Genomic DNA, 14,970 nt, shown 5'->3' with positions numbered 1-14,970 from the left:
TGGCATCCGGTGGGTGAAGGGCCCTGCTAAGCTGCTTATGATGAACCTGGCAGCACCCCCTCCCCCCCACCCTGCCCTGCCCCGCCCCAGCATTCAGAGGATGAGCCCCAGATACCAGCGGTGCTGCAGGCAGAGGAACTGGTCCTCTGGTTCCTAAAAGAACAGGAGCCAATGCTTCTCTACCCAAGGAGGTGGCCCTGTCCCAGGAGCAAGCTTTGATGGCAGATGTCACCCAGAGAGAGAAGTATGAATAAAATCTCACCGCCGGGCCCCACCTCAGATCACTGGAAGAACACACCAAACCTGGACATTTTTCCTATCCATAAAAAGTCCTGGTATCCGTTTGTCAGAATGGTAAATATCAGACGGAAAAACAACTTACCCTGCATTCTACAGCCCCATTCCAATCAGAGGTTGTTAGAGGGAGGGATTTCTGGTGAGCGGTTGAATCGCTTTCCCATGGCTGTGGTGATCTCTGGATTCCCCCCACCTCCTCTTTTTTTTCCAAGCAAGGTGAAAACCATTTTTCCCTATTTTTCCCTCCATATGTGTTTAATACCATTTAAAATGGTTGCATAATATTCCATTAGACATGCCAGAAATTGCTTATGCAAACAAGCACCTAGTTTTATATATATATATATATATATTTATTTATTTATTTATTTAGGGGGGGTCATGTTTCAGTTTGTCCTCCGGGGGGGTGGGTAAAGGAGTTGGAAGGGATGAAAGTTTGGGGGGACTTTGGACATTGCCAGAATGATCTCCCAAGAGTCACTCCAGAGATGGGCGGAGGGTACAAGAGCTGTTTCTCTGCCAGAAGTTTCCTGTATGTCAGGGAGCCCCGGACACCCAGGGTGGTGACAGAATAGGGTGTGAAGCAGAGGAAACGTGAGCTTTCAGAGGGTAAGGTGAGTCCCTGACTCAGCACCTTGTCCCATCGGTAAAGCTGAGTTAGCACCCAGACCCAGCATCACCCTGGGGAGTCCCAAGGCAACAGGCCGGAGACGGCTTGTGAAATCACCAGGGCCAGGTGGCTCCCATGTGGAGCTGCGGTGCTGAGGACCGGGTTCCTGCACCTTCGCTCCGGCGATATTTGGGGCCAGATCGTGCTCTCTAGTGGGGGCTGCCCCGTGCACCACAGGACCTCCAGCAGCAACCTAGCCCCGCCCACTTCACACCAGCAGCCCCATCCCCACCAGCTGTGACAACCCCAAATGGCTCCAGACGTTGCCAAGTGTCCCCGGGGTGGGAGGCGGGGAAACTAACCCCAGATTGAGAACCACTGGGTTGGGGTTCCATGACCACCTAAGAGACTTCATATACAATTTTTTTTAAGGTTGGTTATTTATTTGAGAGAGAGAGCAAGCACAGAGAGGGGCCGAGGGAGAGAGAGAGAGAGAATCCTCAAGCAGATTCCCCACTGAGTGCAGAGCCCAGCACGGGGCTCGATCCCAGGACCCTGAGATCATGCCCTAAGCCGAAACCGAGAGCCAGCCACTCAACTGAGTCACCCAGTTGCCACTTTGCATCTATAACTTTATGACTCACTGAGGTCCTAAGATCCTGCCTGCACTTAAATACAGCAGCTGGGGGAGAGAGGAGGTAACAGGACCAGCTTACAGATGGGGACTGTATTCTGCTGTGGACTGGGAGCCTGGGACCGAAACCATTTTTTTCCCTCAAATAATTGACACGCGGTTTCTCTTCCTTGGCACCAACTGACATCTGAGGCTGGACCCTCCTTGGCTGTTGGGGGCCATGCTGTGCATGGTAGGATATTGAGAAGCACCCTTGGGCTCGACCCACCTGTTGCCTGTAGCACCTCGAGCCCCTCCGTCACAACAACCAAAATGTTTCCAGACGTCACCAATGTCCCCTGGGGAGGGGGTGCACAGAAGGGCAGGCAGTGAGAACCACTGCTTAGGCAAAACCCTTCCCTCCCACCGAAGCTCCCGTGTCTGCCTCACAGGCCTGTTCCCTTGTCTGGAAAGTGAAGATGCAGCTGTTAGACAGAAGGACAGAACGCAGGGGGAAGGCAGCGCCCAGCACTAGGGCGTGGCCAGTGCCCTGAGTCCCCCCCACCCCGCCCCTTGTGGCCAGTCCTTGGATGTGAGGTCTGGATTAAACCCCACCCCATCTCTCTTTATGTCTCTGTCTCTCTTGCCTCTTTTTCTTTCTCTCCACTTCCCCTCTCCCGTTCATTCATTCAGCAGATGCACCCAATGCCTTAGCCCTCAGCTGAGTCCTGGGGAAGCATCCGTGACTCAGAAGTGACTCAGCCTCAGGCGGGCACCCAGAGCCAGTGTCAACAAGTTTACTGAGTGACTAACCCAGTGCTAACTTGAACTGAGCCCCACGGGCTGGGGCAGGGGCTTTAATCCCGGTCACCGTCCCCAGGTTCTCGCTTTCAACCTGCCCACCAAGCAGTGGTGAGGGCAGAAGGAGAGCCACCCCGGTTTTCCAGATGCAGGAAGTAGGGCTCCTGGAGCGGAGGGCTAGCCTGGGCCTGCGGCGGGTGCAGGGAGTGGAGCCGGGGCCCGAACCCCGGCCAGCCTGACGTCACAGCTCCTACCCGTGCCTCGAAAAGTCTCCATCCTGAAGCACATCAAGCTGGCCGGGTCTTCCTGCATGCCCATGACTGTGGTTCCTGGAGGGCTCCCCGTGAGTGTCAAGAGACACAAATATTTGGGGGAGCCTGGCTCCCTGAGATGAATGGCCCTCCCTAAGATGCTACATTATGAAGCCAAAGGAAGCCTGGGTGGCGGGAAGCAGTTTGCCAAAAAGCAAAACAGAGTTACCACAGGACCCAGCGGCTCCGCTGCTGGCCGTAGACCCCAGAGATTTAAAAACAGAGACTCCAACGGGTGCCCGGAGCAGGAGGCCGAGGTGCCCAGCAGCAGGACCCATAATCAGCAAAAGGTGAGAACAAGCCCAGTGTCCCTCGACAACTGAATGGATGAATACAGATGGTCCGTCTGTGTACTGGGCTAGACAGGAGGCAGGGGTGAGATTTCTAGGATGATTCCGTGATGAGTGTTTTCCGGGGATTTGTGCCCATTTTGCACGTGAGAAAACGGGGGTGGTGTGGGGAGGCAAGATCACTGTCCACGTAACGGACCTGAGCCTTGAAGCCCTGTCTGCCGGAAATGAAAGTTTTCCCCCCACCGGGATGCCTCTGCAATGGGCAGTCACGGAGGGTCTCCAGTCCTCAAGTTTCCCCATCTGAAAACAAGGGCACCAGACCCTTGGCTCCTCTACGCAGACGCCGTATTGGGGACAATTTTGTCTCCCCCATCAAATCAGATGGTGTCCTCCAGCAGCTCTCCATTATTCTAGAATGAATCTGAAAACTTCTTCGTGGTCTGAGGGTCCCTAGACCCGCCTTCCCACCTCTCATCTCTCTCCTGTGTGCTCACGCAGTCCCGCCGGCCGCCTTACCGTCAGCCAAACATGCAACCCTGGTCCTGCCTCAGGGCTTTTGCATTTGCCAGCCCTGGGCCTAGAATGCCGGTTTCACCCACTCTTCCTGTAGCTGCTGGTAGTCACCTAGCCGAGCTGCCCTGGGGTCATTTCTGCAGACTTAAAGCCAGAAAGCAGATCCTCAGCGGGGGGGGGGGGGGGGCAGGAGGCCATGGGACAAGAGTCAGGGGCCCGGAGTAGCCCTCCCTAGGCAGGGAGAGAAGAAGCAGGCTTTGGAGTCTCAATTCCTAGCCCCTCAGCTTTGTGCTCTCGAGTGTCCTGCCAGGGAGTGTCCCCCTCACTGGCCCTTAGCACATCATTTCTGCTGTCAGCCTTTGAGCCCCTTAGGGTCACCATCTCCTTGTCCTTGCAGAAGAGGAACCTGAGGCCCAGAGGCATTTCTCAGAGACACACACTGATGCTAGGACTCCTACTCTGAGAGTCGGGGCTTTCCCTTCGCTGTGTGGGCCCTGGAGGCCAAGTTCAGTCCTATTTCATGAGGCAGGCAGAGGGACAAGGCAAATCTCACTGACCCATATTTCACCAATTTTAATTCTTTTTTTGGAGGAGAGAGAGCGTGGGGCAGGGTACATTTGTGGCCATTTGTGGCTCTGGGAAGAAACAGATATACCCTTCAAGTCCTGCCTCAGGGCCTTTGCACTTACTCTTTCCTCAGCTGGAAATTCTTTGCCACTTTCTTCCCATGGCCAGCCACGATCGGTCCTCGGGATGTGTGACCATTCAGCAGACCTTACCCACTCCCTGGGATGGAGGGAGGACCCAGGGCCCTCATCCTGCTAAGCACGTACTTGGTGACTTCTTTCAAATGACTGGGCTCCTCTCTGGGCCTTCGCACACATTAGTAAATTAGCTGACCACATGGAACTAGGAGGCAGATGGATTTCTTGATGGGGCCCAGAGGTGACGGGTGCATGAGGAGGCTCAGAGAGGGGAAGCCACCTGTCCAAGATCACACAGCAAGAAAGGCCAGAGTTCCTCAGAGTGGGACTGACGCAAATCCTTCCCCTGACTCCCCAAGGCTGAAACCAGTGACCTGCGCCTCCCCACTGTCTCTCGTCTCTACAAATCCCAGGCTCTCAGCTGGGCCTTCCTGGCAAGCGTGACTGATTCTCTCAGCCTTGTGCGACACCCGCATGTCCTGCCTCCAAAGTTGGGGCTCACGGACTGACCCCCCCGCCCTGGGAGGGAGTGGGGTGGAGGGAGAGGGCTGCACGTGGGGCTTCTGGGAAGGAGGAGGTGGTTGTGACTGGAATGCACGGGGAGAGGCAGGGATGAGCCTGAGCTGCAGGACTGAGGGCAGTAGGGAGCCACGGAGGGACTGAGGCAGGCAGCGACCATCAGCTTTGTTCCCTGCCCGTCATGTGCTATGACATGTTTCCTCAGCCGTGACCCACAGTTGGGAGATGCCCCTCACTTTCCCTTCTGAGTGCGCACAGCCTCCCCTGCCCTTCTCTTGGTTCCCTGAGTATGTTTCACCCCAGATTCCCAGATGGCGGGGGAGCCTGTTCCCTGGCTGGTTCGGACGGGGGCTCCTTGGGGGCAGAGACCAAATCCAGGCTGGCGCCATCCAAGGGAGCCACCTGCCCACCCCCCATCCTAGTCCCTGTAGACTAAGGAAGATGGGACAGGGGCGGAGACAGAGACCTGGCCAAGACCGTGCTCCCAGCCTGCGCCCTTTCTCCAGTTCCGTCTCCCATATCACCCAACTTTCTTCCCGGACACCCCTTATTTTCTTTACTTTTCCATTAGGGTAAAATACACAGAACCTGAAACTAACCACTGGAACTATTTTTGTGTCCAATTCAGTGGTATTCGGCACATCAACACCATCCCTCTCCAGAACTTTCCTGTCTTCTCACACTCAAAATCTGTCCCTCCCCCAGTCCCCCAACTCTACTTCCTGCTTCAGTGGCTGTGACTGCTGTAGGGACCTCACATAAGGGGAATCACACAGTATTTGTCCCGCTGTGGCCGCCTGAGCTCCCTTCCCGTAACGTCCTCCAGGCTCACCCTTGCTGCGCCCGGGTCAGAAGTCCCGTCCTGTTTCTGGCTGCGTAATACTCCACGGTGCGGCTTGACCCCGTTCTGCCTTTCCCTTTGGCCCCTGCTGGACAGACACTTGGGTGACTTCTGCCCCTGGGCGACTGTGATGCAAACACCCCTTCGAGACCCTGCTTTCAATCGTGTGGGGATCTAAACAGACCTGGACCTGCTGGGTGCCCTCCCCCCGCCACCCTGCAACATCTTCTCTTGCAAGGCTTTGCTCACGGCTGCTCAGAAGCTCAGAAATGCTTCTCTCTCCTGAGCAGCTCACCCGGGCGCCGCTGGACCTGCAAGTGTCCCAGCACCGCCGGATCTCAGTCCTCCACCAGCTCGTGGCTGGCTCAGCCCCAGTTAGCCACATACCGGGCCTCAGTTTCCTCCTCTGTGAAACGGCAGGGAGGCGAGCGCTGCCCGTGGCCCAGTTTTGGGGGCCGCCCTAATATTCAGGGCTTCACGGCAGCCCCGCCGGGAGCTGGACAGGCCTGCGGTCGAGGTGCCGCTCACACCCGGCACGCCCGCCTGCCCACCGGCTCATCCTGTAGCTTGCAACGAGCACCCCAGCCTGCCAGGCCCCAAAGGCCCCAGGACGGCCTCCTCCAGGGGCAGCACCAGACCTGCAGGCCCTCCCCTGGGCTGGGGCCTGAGCTGGGCCAGGACCCAGAGACCGAGGCCGTCATGCGGGCTGATGCCATCGGCTCTCCTTCGGAGGCTGTGGAGGCCGCTCGCTGGGACGGGCCAGCCAGGCTTCCTGGGTCTCTCAGCCCTCGGGAGCGGGCCACACCCCTGAGACCCAAGGGCCCCCACCGGCCAGGGCTCCACGCAGCTTTAACCTAGAACAGAGTGAACAGGACATTCTCTTGACATCCCCCTTGTCCCCGCATCGGCTTTAAAAAAAAAATGTATTTTAAAAATATTTTATTTATTTATTTGACAGACAGAGATCACAAGTAGGCAGAGAGGCAGGCAGAGAGAGAGGAGGAAGCAGGCTCCCCGCCGAGCAGAGAGCCCGACACTGGGCTCCATCCCAGGACCCTGAGATCATGACCTGAGCTGAAGGCAGAGGCTTTAACCCACTGAGCCACCCAGGCGCCCCTAAAAAAACATATTTTTAAGTACAGGAAGTCTATAGATCCACTCGCTATAACAGACATGTCCACCAGAACACTCCACCAACAGGAGCGGAATACAGACTCCTCAGGGGCACACGGAACATTCCCAGGGATCGACCGCAAAACCTACTTCGATGCACGGACGAGGTCTGAGATATTACAGAGCATGTTCTCTGACCACAGTGGAATGAAACCAGAAATCCAGAACAGGGAGAAATCTGGCAAACTCAGAAATGCATGGGAATTAAAGAACAGAAATGCAGGAAAACCCCTTGGAGCCTTGATGAGCGAATCGTGGCAACAGGAGGTTTGTTGGGGGCGCTGAGCCCCCGAGCTCCGTGTTAGGTGAGAGGGACAGGAATACAGGTCTCGCCCAAGGGGCTTCAGTGTACCTGAGACTCATCTTACCTGCTGCACATCTGGGGTGCCCGTGAGATCTCTGGCTGTCCCCTATGGACTTCCCTTGGTCCCTGTGGGGTTGTAGCCCCAGAGTGGAAGCCTGCCCTGACTCACACAGGTGACCCCCCAAACCCTCAAGAACAGCTTGTCAGGTTCCAAGGCTTCCAGCAGGGGGGCCCCCAGTGGGGGTCTTCTTCTGAGAGCCTACCCCAGCCACCCGGACACACCCTTTCCTTGCTGTTCAGAATATGCTAGAAAGTCGCTCACTCCAGCATTCCAGCCCCTTACAGGCAGCCAGCCTCCACCCACTGGGCCTCAACTGGCACCATGCACCCCCCATCTCCCATCCTAATCTCCAAGGTCCCCCCGCCCTACTCCCACTCACCCTCCCTCCTCCCCAAGTCCACATCTTTGTCAAGGCTGTTCCTCATGTGGAAAAGCCCCTCCCATGTGTCCATGGGACAAACCTAGTCCACCTTTCAAGGCCCAGCTCAAGTGTCACCTCCACTAGGAAGCCTGCCTTGATTTCCCCAGCAGGAGCCCTGCCATTGTCACGTGGGCCAACCTAACCAGAGTGGGGGTGTCAGGACAGGTATCTGCCTCCCCTCATTCTACTGGGTCCGAGCAGCCAGCAGGGAGGGGTGTGTCTGAGTTGGGGGACCTGGTTGGGAAGGGGTCACACAGTGACTGGACATAGCGGCTTTGCTTCCTGGTACTCATCAGGAGCAAAACTCCAAATCCAGTGTTTCCTGGGATGACAGGATTTCTTATCAACTCCAAGAGAGGCCAAGAGGATGCTAGATACTGTGTGGTACGCAGTGTGGACAGGCCTCAGAATCCGTGGCCCAGGTTGAAACCAGGTCTGGCACTCTCCTCCAGGCCATAGCTCTGGGCAACTGCCCGGCCAGCTGAGCCACACTTGCCCCCAGGCTGCTCAGAACAGCAAATCGGAGAGTCATTTCATGCCACACCGTGGGAGCTCAGCCTGGGCTGTCCCATTCGCTCTGTCCCCCAGCATGGTTGGAATCCCATCTGGAAGGCCTCGGACAGGGCCCGGGAGCTGGCATGTCTACAGCGCCCCAGGGACTGGCTTGGCCATGCGCAGGCCACACTGTGAGGCACGCGGCTCGAAATTGTCACAGTCATTCAGGAAATAGTTCTGCGCCCGCCAACACCAGCCGCTGCTCTCAAGGGCTGCCATCCTGCCTTCTCTGGCACGTCCTGATGGCCCTCCGTCTCAGTCACCCCTGATTTCAACCCTGACCCCAAGTTGGCCTTTTGGGGACTGTCCCAAGGCTAAAAACACACTCCTCCACCAAACCCCATGTCTGCGGCCTCCGGGTTCTATGATGTTCCCAGAGCAAGGAGGAATCCAGCCAGCCCCATCCCTCCGCTTGGCTGGAAAACATGCCCAGAGAAGCCAATCCTGACTCTCCGGGGGAGAAATCTCCACATTCCCGGTGTGTTTCCGTTGAACCCCAAACCTCAAAGACATCCTGATGTCTCATTTCCTCAATGCGGCCCCGGGGTGACAGGCCAGCATGCCGGGGGCTCGTGGGTTCGTTTTGAGTCATGCAGAGGTTTGTCGAAGGAAAAGTTTCTTATCTCAAAAGTTGTTACATCAAGCACAGCCGGTTCCCACCAACCCTGTCTCCCTGCGCGTGTGCGGGTCTCTGCAGGGACCAGCTCTTCCCTGCCCACCAGGGTCTGGGCTTTGGGGGGGACGAGGCGGGGGCTAGGGGCGCTGGACAGGGCTGAGCTGGGCTCCTGCGTTCACCCCTGTCGCCTGTGGCTCTTGGTCTTCATCTCCTCCGCTGGCAAAGCAGGGGCCTTAGCAGCTGCCTGGGCGGGGCTCCCTCTGTGGGACAGGGCGTGCCCCTGCCAGGCACATAGTAGGTGCTCAGTGAAGGAATGGGGGCCGTTGTTAAGAAAGAGATGGGGAAGCTTCAAAGGAGCAAGCCCACTCATTTTATTTATTCACTAATTTATTTTTAAAGATTTATTTATTTATTTGGAGAGAAAGAGAGAGAGAGAAAAAATCTCAAGCAGACAGCCTTCCGAGCCTGGAGCCTGATGCAGGGCTCGATCTCACAACTCTGAGACTATGACCTGAGCCAAAACCAAGAGTCAGAGGCTTAACCGACTATGCCACGGTGGCGACCCCCACCCCTATTTGTTCTGTTTAATTCCGGGGTCTCTGGGACATGGGACCAGGGGAGGAGGACTGCCCCAACGTCTGAGACAACTGTCCCACCCCTGAGTGACTTCTGCGCGGGGAAAACTCTGAGGGTCCCGATGGAAGCACACAGAGGGGGTGTGAGGGTGACCTTGCATGGTCCTTTCTGAGGACAGCCTGAGATGCCTCTGAACCCCATCGGGGTGCCTTCTTAAGTGGGAGGTCTTTGCCCGGAGCAAACGGTTTGGCAGTTGTGGGCTTGCTCACTGAAGAAAGTCGGGACCCTCACTGCAGCGACGTCCGTAACAGCCAAGAAGTAGAAAGAGCTCCAGGGCCCATCGAAGTATGGATACCCACGCACAGTGGGGCCTCCACGCAGCGGGATCGTGTTCAGCCATAAAAAGGACCGAAGTCCTGACACATGCTACCTTGGAAACGTCGTGCTGAGTGCGAACGGCCAGACGCAAGGTCATGGTGCGTGAGCCCATCGACACAAAACGTCCAGAACCAGCAGATCCCTAGAGACAGAAGGCAGGCTGGGGATCATCAGGGGCTCAGGGAGGGGGCTGGAGGGGTGACTGCTCGTAGGCATGGGGTGTCCTCTGCGGGGAGGGGAATGGAATGTTCTGGACCTGGAGGTGATGGTTGAACAACACTGGATGTACTAAGCGCCTCTTCATTGTTCACTTTCAGTGGTTAATTTCATGTTCTGTTTATTTCACCTCAAGAAAAACAAAAGTATTTTTTGAAAGAAAATGGGAACAGAGGTTTCCACTGTGAAATGCTATCATTTTTAAAAACCTCATTTGTGAATATAAAATAAAATTTGGACCCAGTGTCTTTGCTCTTCATGAATAAATGGAAAACAAGACATGACAAGCCTCAAGCCCGACAGGGCTTCCAACTCTGCTTTGCTGACAGGAACCTCCACTCCTCTCTTAACAACAGACAACAGGCACACAGAAAGGGTAAGTTCAAAGCCCTTATTACCCATTTCATTAAGGTAATACTGTATGGAACTCCATATAGACGTGTATCATTGGATATAGGAGTGATGGCCAGAAAAACAATAGATTTTCCATTTTGTGGTTTAAAAAAATTCCTTTCAGCCCCTGCATTTGCCAGCCTTCGGGCAAGATGGCAAAGAGAGTCCCTAATATGGAGAGTGGGGGGAATCAAAACAATGGTATGACCTTGACATTGTCATTGGATTCACAGAAGGAGCCATTCTTACTTCACATAACTTCCTTTTCAACATGTTGACTCTAAAACTTATGGGGAAACAGGGAGGGGACCTCTGGTTTAATGGTGTTGCGAACAATGTAGCATTTCATTTTTATTCTTCCAAAGAATGTCACCTGCACCCCAGAGAAAGATAGAAATCAAAAACTGTTCAGGCCTCATAAAAATAAACTCAGCTGGAGCCCCGTAAGGGCAGAAAGAATGTCAGGCTCTCCGCTGCCTCTCCAGGCCCCAGCTCAGGCCCTAGATCTGGTGTGGCAAACTATAGCCTGAGGGCCAAACCTGGCCCCCCATATGTTTTTGTAAATAAAGTTTTATTGGCAGGCAGCCGCGTGCAATCGTTGACATAGAGTCTCGGGCCACTTTTATACAATAATCGCAGACTTAAGTGACCATATGGCCCTAAAAGCCAAAAAGATTTCCTATCTGGCCCCTTACAAAAAGTCTACTGACCCCTAGTCTAGTACAGTGTGACAGTAAACGTTTGCAGAATTAAATCTGATTAAAAGTATGTTGGCGGGTGCCTGGGTGGCTCAGTGGTTAAGCCGCTGCCTTCGGCTCAGGTCATGATCTCAGGGTCCTGGGATCGAGTCCCGCATCGGGCTCTCTGCTCAGCAGGGAGCCTGCTTCCCTCTCTCTCTCTCTGCCTGCCTCTCTGTCTACTGTGATCTCTCTCTGTCAAATAAATAAATAAAATCTTTAAAAAAAAATAAAAATAAATAAATAAAAGTATGTTGGTTGCTGGCAGCATCTTGTGTTTCTGAAAACACAATGGCGTTTGAGGGCATCTGGTTTTTGAGGAAATGCAGCAGATCAACTTGATACGGGGGCTCCTAAGAGAAAATGACAAGTGATGCCCAGCAAGAAAGAGCCCCGGGCCCCAGGGCTCAGACAGAGTGGTCAGTCCCTGACTCTCAGGTAATAGGAGGGAGAGGACAGTGCAAATGGACTCCACGTCCTTTAACTGACTCTAAGTGGGAAGGATTTTCTAGAACAAGTTTCACAGCCGCTGCAGACCCTCTGGGAAGGCCAGGTGAGGAGTCTCACGGCCTTTCTTAAAGCCCGATCGATGCCTTGCCGAAGTCTCTAGTCTGTCGAGAGTCCCAAGACAGTCCACAGCAGCACGGAGGACCCATGGCCTGTCTCGTGGGGAGGCAACCAGCCGTTGCCTGATGGAAACTTCCTGCTTGTTGGCTCAACCACGCTTCCAAGCAAGAAATGTAGTTCAGAAAATACACGTGGCACTACCCCAGGAATTGGGGTGTCATGTCGGCAAGACAACGGGAGTAAAACCAGGGCTCCGAGCGGTCGGTTGGATGTAAGACAGACAGCTCAAGACAGAGAAGACGAGCTGCTGGAAATGTGATAAGTGTGCAGAGGAAGAAGTACACAAAAATGCCCCACGCAGGGCTTCCTCCCACACTGGGGCCCGTGGGCCTGGGGGACAGGGAGACCGTCCCCAAGGGGCGGGGGCCCTCCAGCCCAACATCAGTCTCCTGCTACCTCCTCTGAACCACTTTCTTGGGCCCAGTCCCTGCTTGAGAGAGAGAGAAAGAAAGGACAACTCAAAACTGTGACCCGGAAAATGACAGAACGTCCCCTGTGCGGGCCAGATGCACTCCTCCGCTGGGCAGGCCAGGCGGAGGCAGGCGGCCGGGCTGGCTGGGGCAAGCCATGAGGGTCAGAGGACCATGGCTCAGGTGAGGGCTCTGGGGCCTCAAATATATGCCTGGAAAGACCCCGAAAACCAGGAAAGACCTCCAGAAGGCCGGGGATCCCAGGAATTCTTCCTGGGCTGGGACGGATGTGCTCCGTGGGGATGTCTTGGTCATGGGCCTGAAGAGACACCCCATCCCCGGGCTCGTGTCCTCCAGCTCCTCGGATTCAAACTGCAGGAACGTCCTATGCCCGCATGCCAAGCCATTTCCAGTAAGTCTGCTTGTCGGCTATAAAAATAACCACGGGTGAGGTGGTGACAAGCCCATGATTCAGTCCAGCCATGCCACACAGGGCCAGTGGCATCTGTCCCCTCGAGTGGAAAGTCCCCTGGCCAAGCCTCGGCATGGAAGACAGCACTCGGACAAAAGCACCAATTGCCTGGATGTCGGCCGATGACGGACTTGGTCTGCACAAGGTACTCGGCCACTTGAGCCCCCTTCTCTCAAAGACCTTTACATAATCTCAGGGTTTGTGTCCCTGCTCCCCAGCTCCGATCAACGTCCTCTATGGAGAACGAGGCTTCCTTCATAAGCAATCGTGTGCGGTAGCTTGTTAGCTAGTATAGACAGACTCCCTGCTCCGCACACTCCCAGGGAACGATACGCCCGGCTCTCAAAGTGCAAAGCAATCACAATTGTAGCAACCAGAGCCTCAATCATAACCATCCGACCCAGTAATAACAAAACCCACTACTACTGGCTGCGGGGAGGGGGAGATGGGGGAGTTGTTCCATGGGTATGAAGTTTCAGTTTTGCAAGATGAAAACGTTCTAGAGAGCTGTTGCACAACAACGCAAAGATAGTCAACACGACCGACTTGTACACGAATAATGGTTGAGATGCTAAGTTTTGTTAGGTGGGGCTTGGGGTTCTTTTTTTTTTTTTTTTTTTTTAAAACCACAATTAGCTAGATAACAAAACAACCACTACTACTGTGGGTCTTGCCACCTTCAGCACCTAGAATGTGCTGGAGAATTCGCTCTGGATTCTCACAACAGTCATGAGAGGTAGAGTTATTATCCTCAGTTTACGGAGGAGGAGCAAGGACTCCAAGGGATGAATGAGAAAGGACTCCCCAGATCTGTAAAGAGGGGAGCTGGATGGACACCAAGTCTGTCTGACTCAAGGCTGTGTCCTTCCCAGCGCACCCAGGGTCTCTTCACACCGCTGTGTCTTCCCCCGTCTCCCTCAGGGGAAGAGGAGCCATAGGTCTCTTATCCTAGGATCTAGAACCGGAAAGGAATCGGGAGTTCCGGGCTACCGTGCTGTTCCCTTAGAACCAGGATCCTCGCTTCCTTTACAAAGTGTGTTTACGGCTGAACAATGGCTACATCTCATCTTGGGTCTTTTTTTGGCTCTTGGAATGGAAACTCTGCCCTTCGTCTTTAGTACAAAGAAACAATATCACAGCAGTCCACTATCTCAAAAGTCCTTATGCTCTAGTCCTCAGGAAGGGTCTCTACCCGTGGGTTGAAGGTCAGCGTAGGAAAACCATCACAAGGTCACAGAAACTTGGTCATATATGAAACTTGGCTTTCTTGCAATGTACTAGGTATTTTAAGTTTATATTACAATACATATTATTCATAAGTATTATCGACACAATGTTGATATGGGATATTGATAATGTTACATATACTATATGTCATAAGAATATTGTTATATATAAGTCTATTATATGTCAGGCTACTAATTATATAATAATATTATTATATGTATGTGTAATAAATGTATAAGAGTACACACACACACACACACACACACACATTAGTTATTTAAGCATTTCCCCCTTAGCTTTCAAATACTTATTAAGACTGGAAAAATATTTTTTCAATTTTTTTTAATGCTTGGGAAAATATTTTTATTGACATACATTTGACATATAGCATCGCATACATTTGTACATTGTGTGAATGTAAGGTGTACATGTTAACTTGATATACATATATTATGATTCCCACTGTACCAATACACAGCACCTCCCTCACATGACTTAATCATAATTTGCTTTTAGTGTCTGGAATAATTTCTAGTCTCTTACCAAGTTTGGTGATCATAATACAACGCTGTTGTCTACATGTGCACAAAATATTCTAAGCAAAGACGAGGCTAAGGGGATGGTTTCTATTTTTCTCTTTTATGTTACCCGGAATCCTAAAATGGGTGTCTTTCTGGAGATTTGAATAATAATCTTCAGACTTTTAAAGCTGGGAAGGTCCTCCACTAGTGGTCCGGCCCCATCTCTGCAGCCAAATGAGGAAAGTTGAGTCCCAGAGCACTTAGGTAGCATGCTCAAGGTCATGAAGCAGAATGCACACAGCACAGCCGCCAGAAAGCAAATCAAAGGGATATTTAAAAACCCACTAAACATAAACACAACGCGAGCCATGCAAGCCCACATCACGTAATTTCTTTGGAATAAGCTGGTGATAAGGATCACATTTCCCTTTATGTTTTTTCCAACAACAGCTCATGATACAATTTGTACAGCTCCTGGTAACTTTTACTGGGGAAAATTTGGGGAAAAAAGAAAACAAAACAAAACAAGACCAAAAGGTCCATGTTTCAAAGGAACCAGATCTGATAAGGGGGCAGAAATATTTACTCCATTATTTCAAGAGGCAGGTTCTTTGTTTCTGGGATGCTTCCTGTTTTAAAAATAGCTTTCCACAACTGTTCCAGGACTAGGATGTCCTTTTAAATGAAATTGGCTTTGAAGATGCAATTCCATTTATTAGGAGAAAGTTGCAGACCATCAATCACCTTTTTGCAAAAGGCTGCTCAGACCAGGTATCCCGGA

The sequence above is a fragment of the Mustela putorius genome, unplaced genomic scaffold, assembly GCF_011764305.1.
Source record: "Mustela putorius furo isolate JIRA1106 unplaced genomic scaffold, ASM1176430v1.1 tig00000095_pilon_pilon_pilon, whole genome shotgun sequence".
NCBI lineage: Eukaryota > Metazoa > Chordata > Mammalia > Carnivora > Mustelidae > Mustela > Mustela putorius.
Note: the sequence above shows the minus strand (reverse complement) of the source record.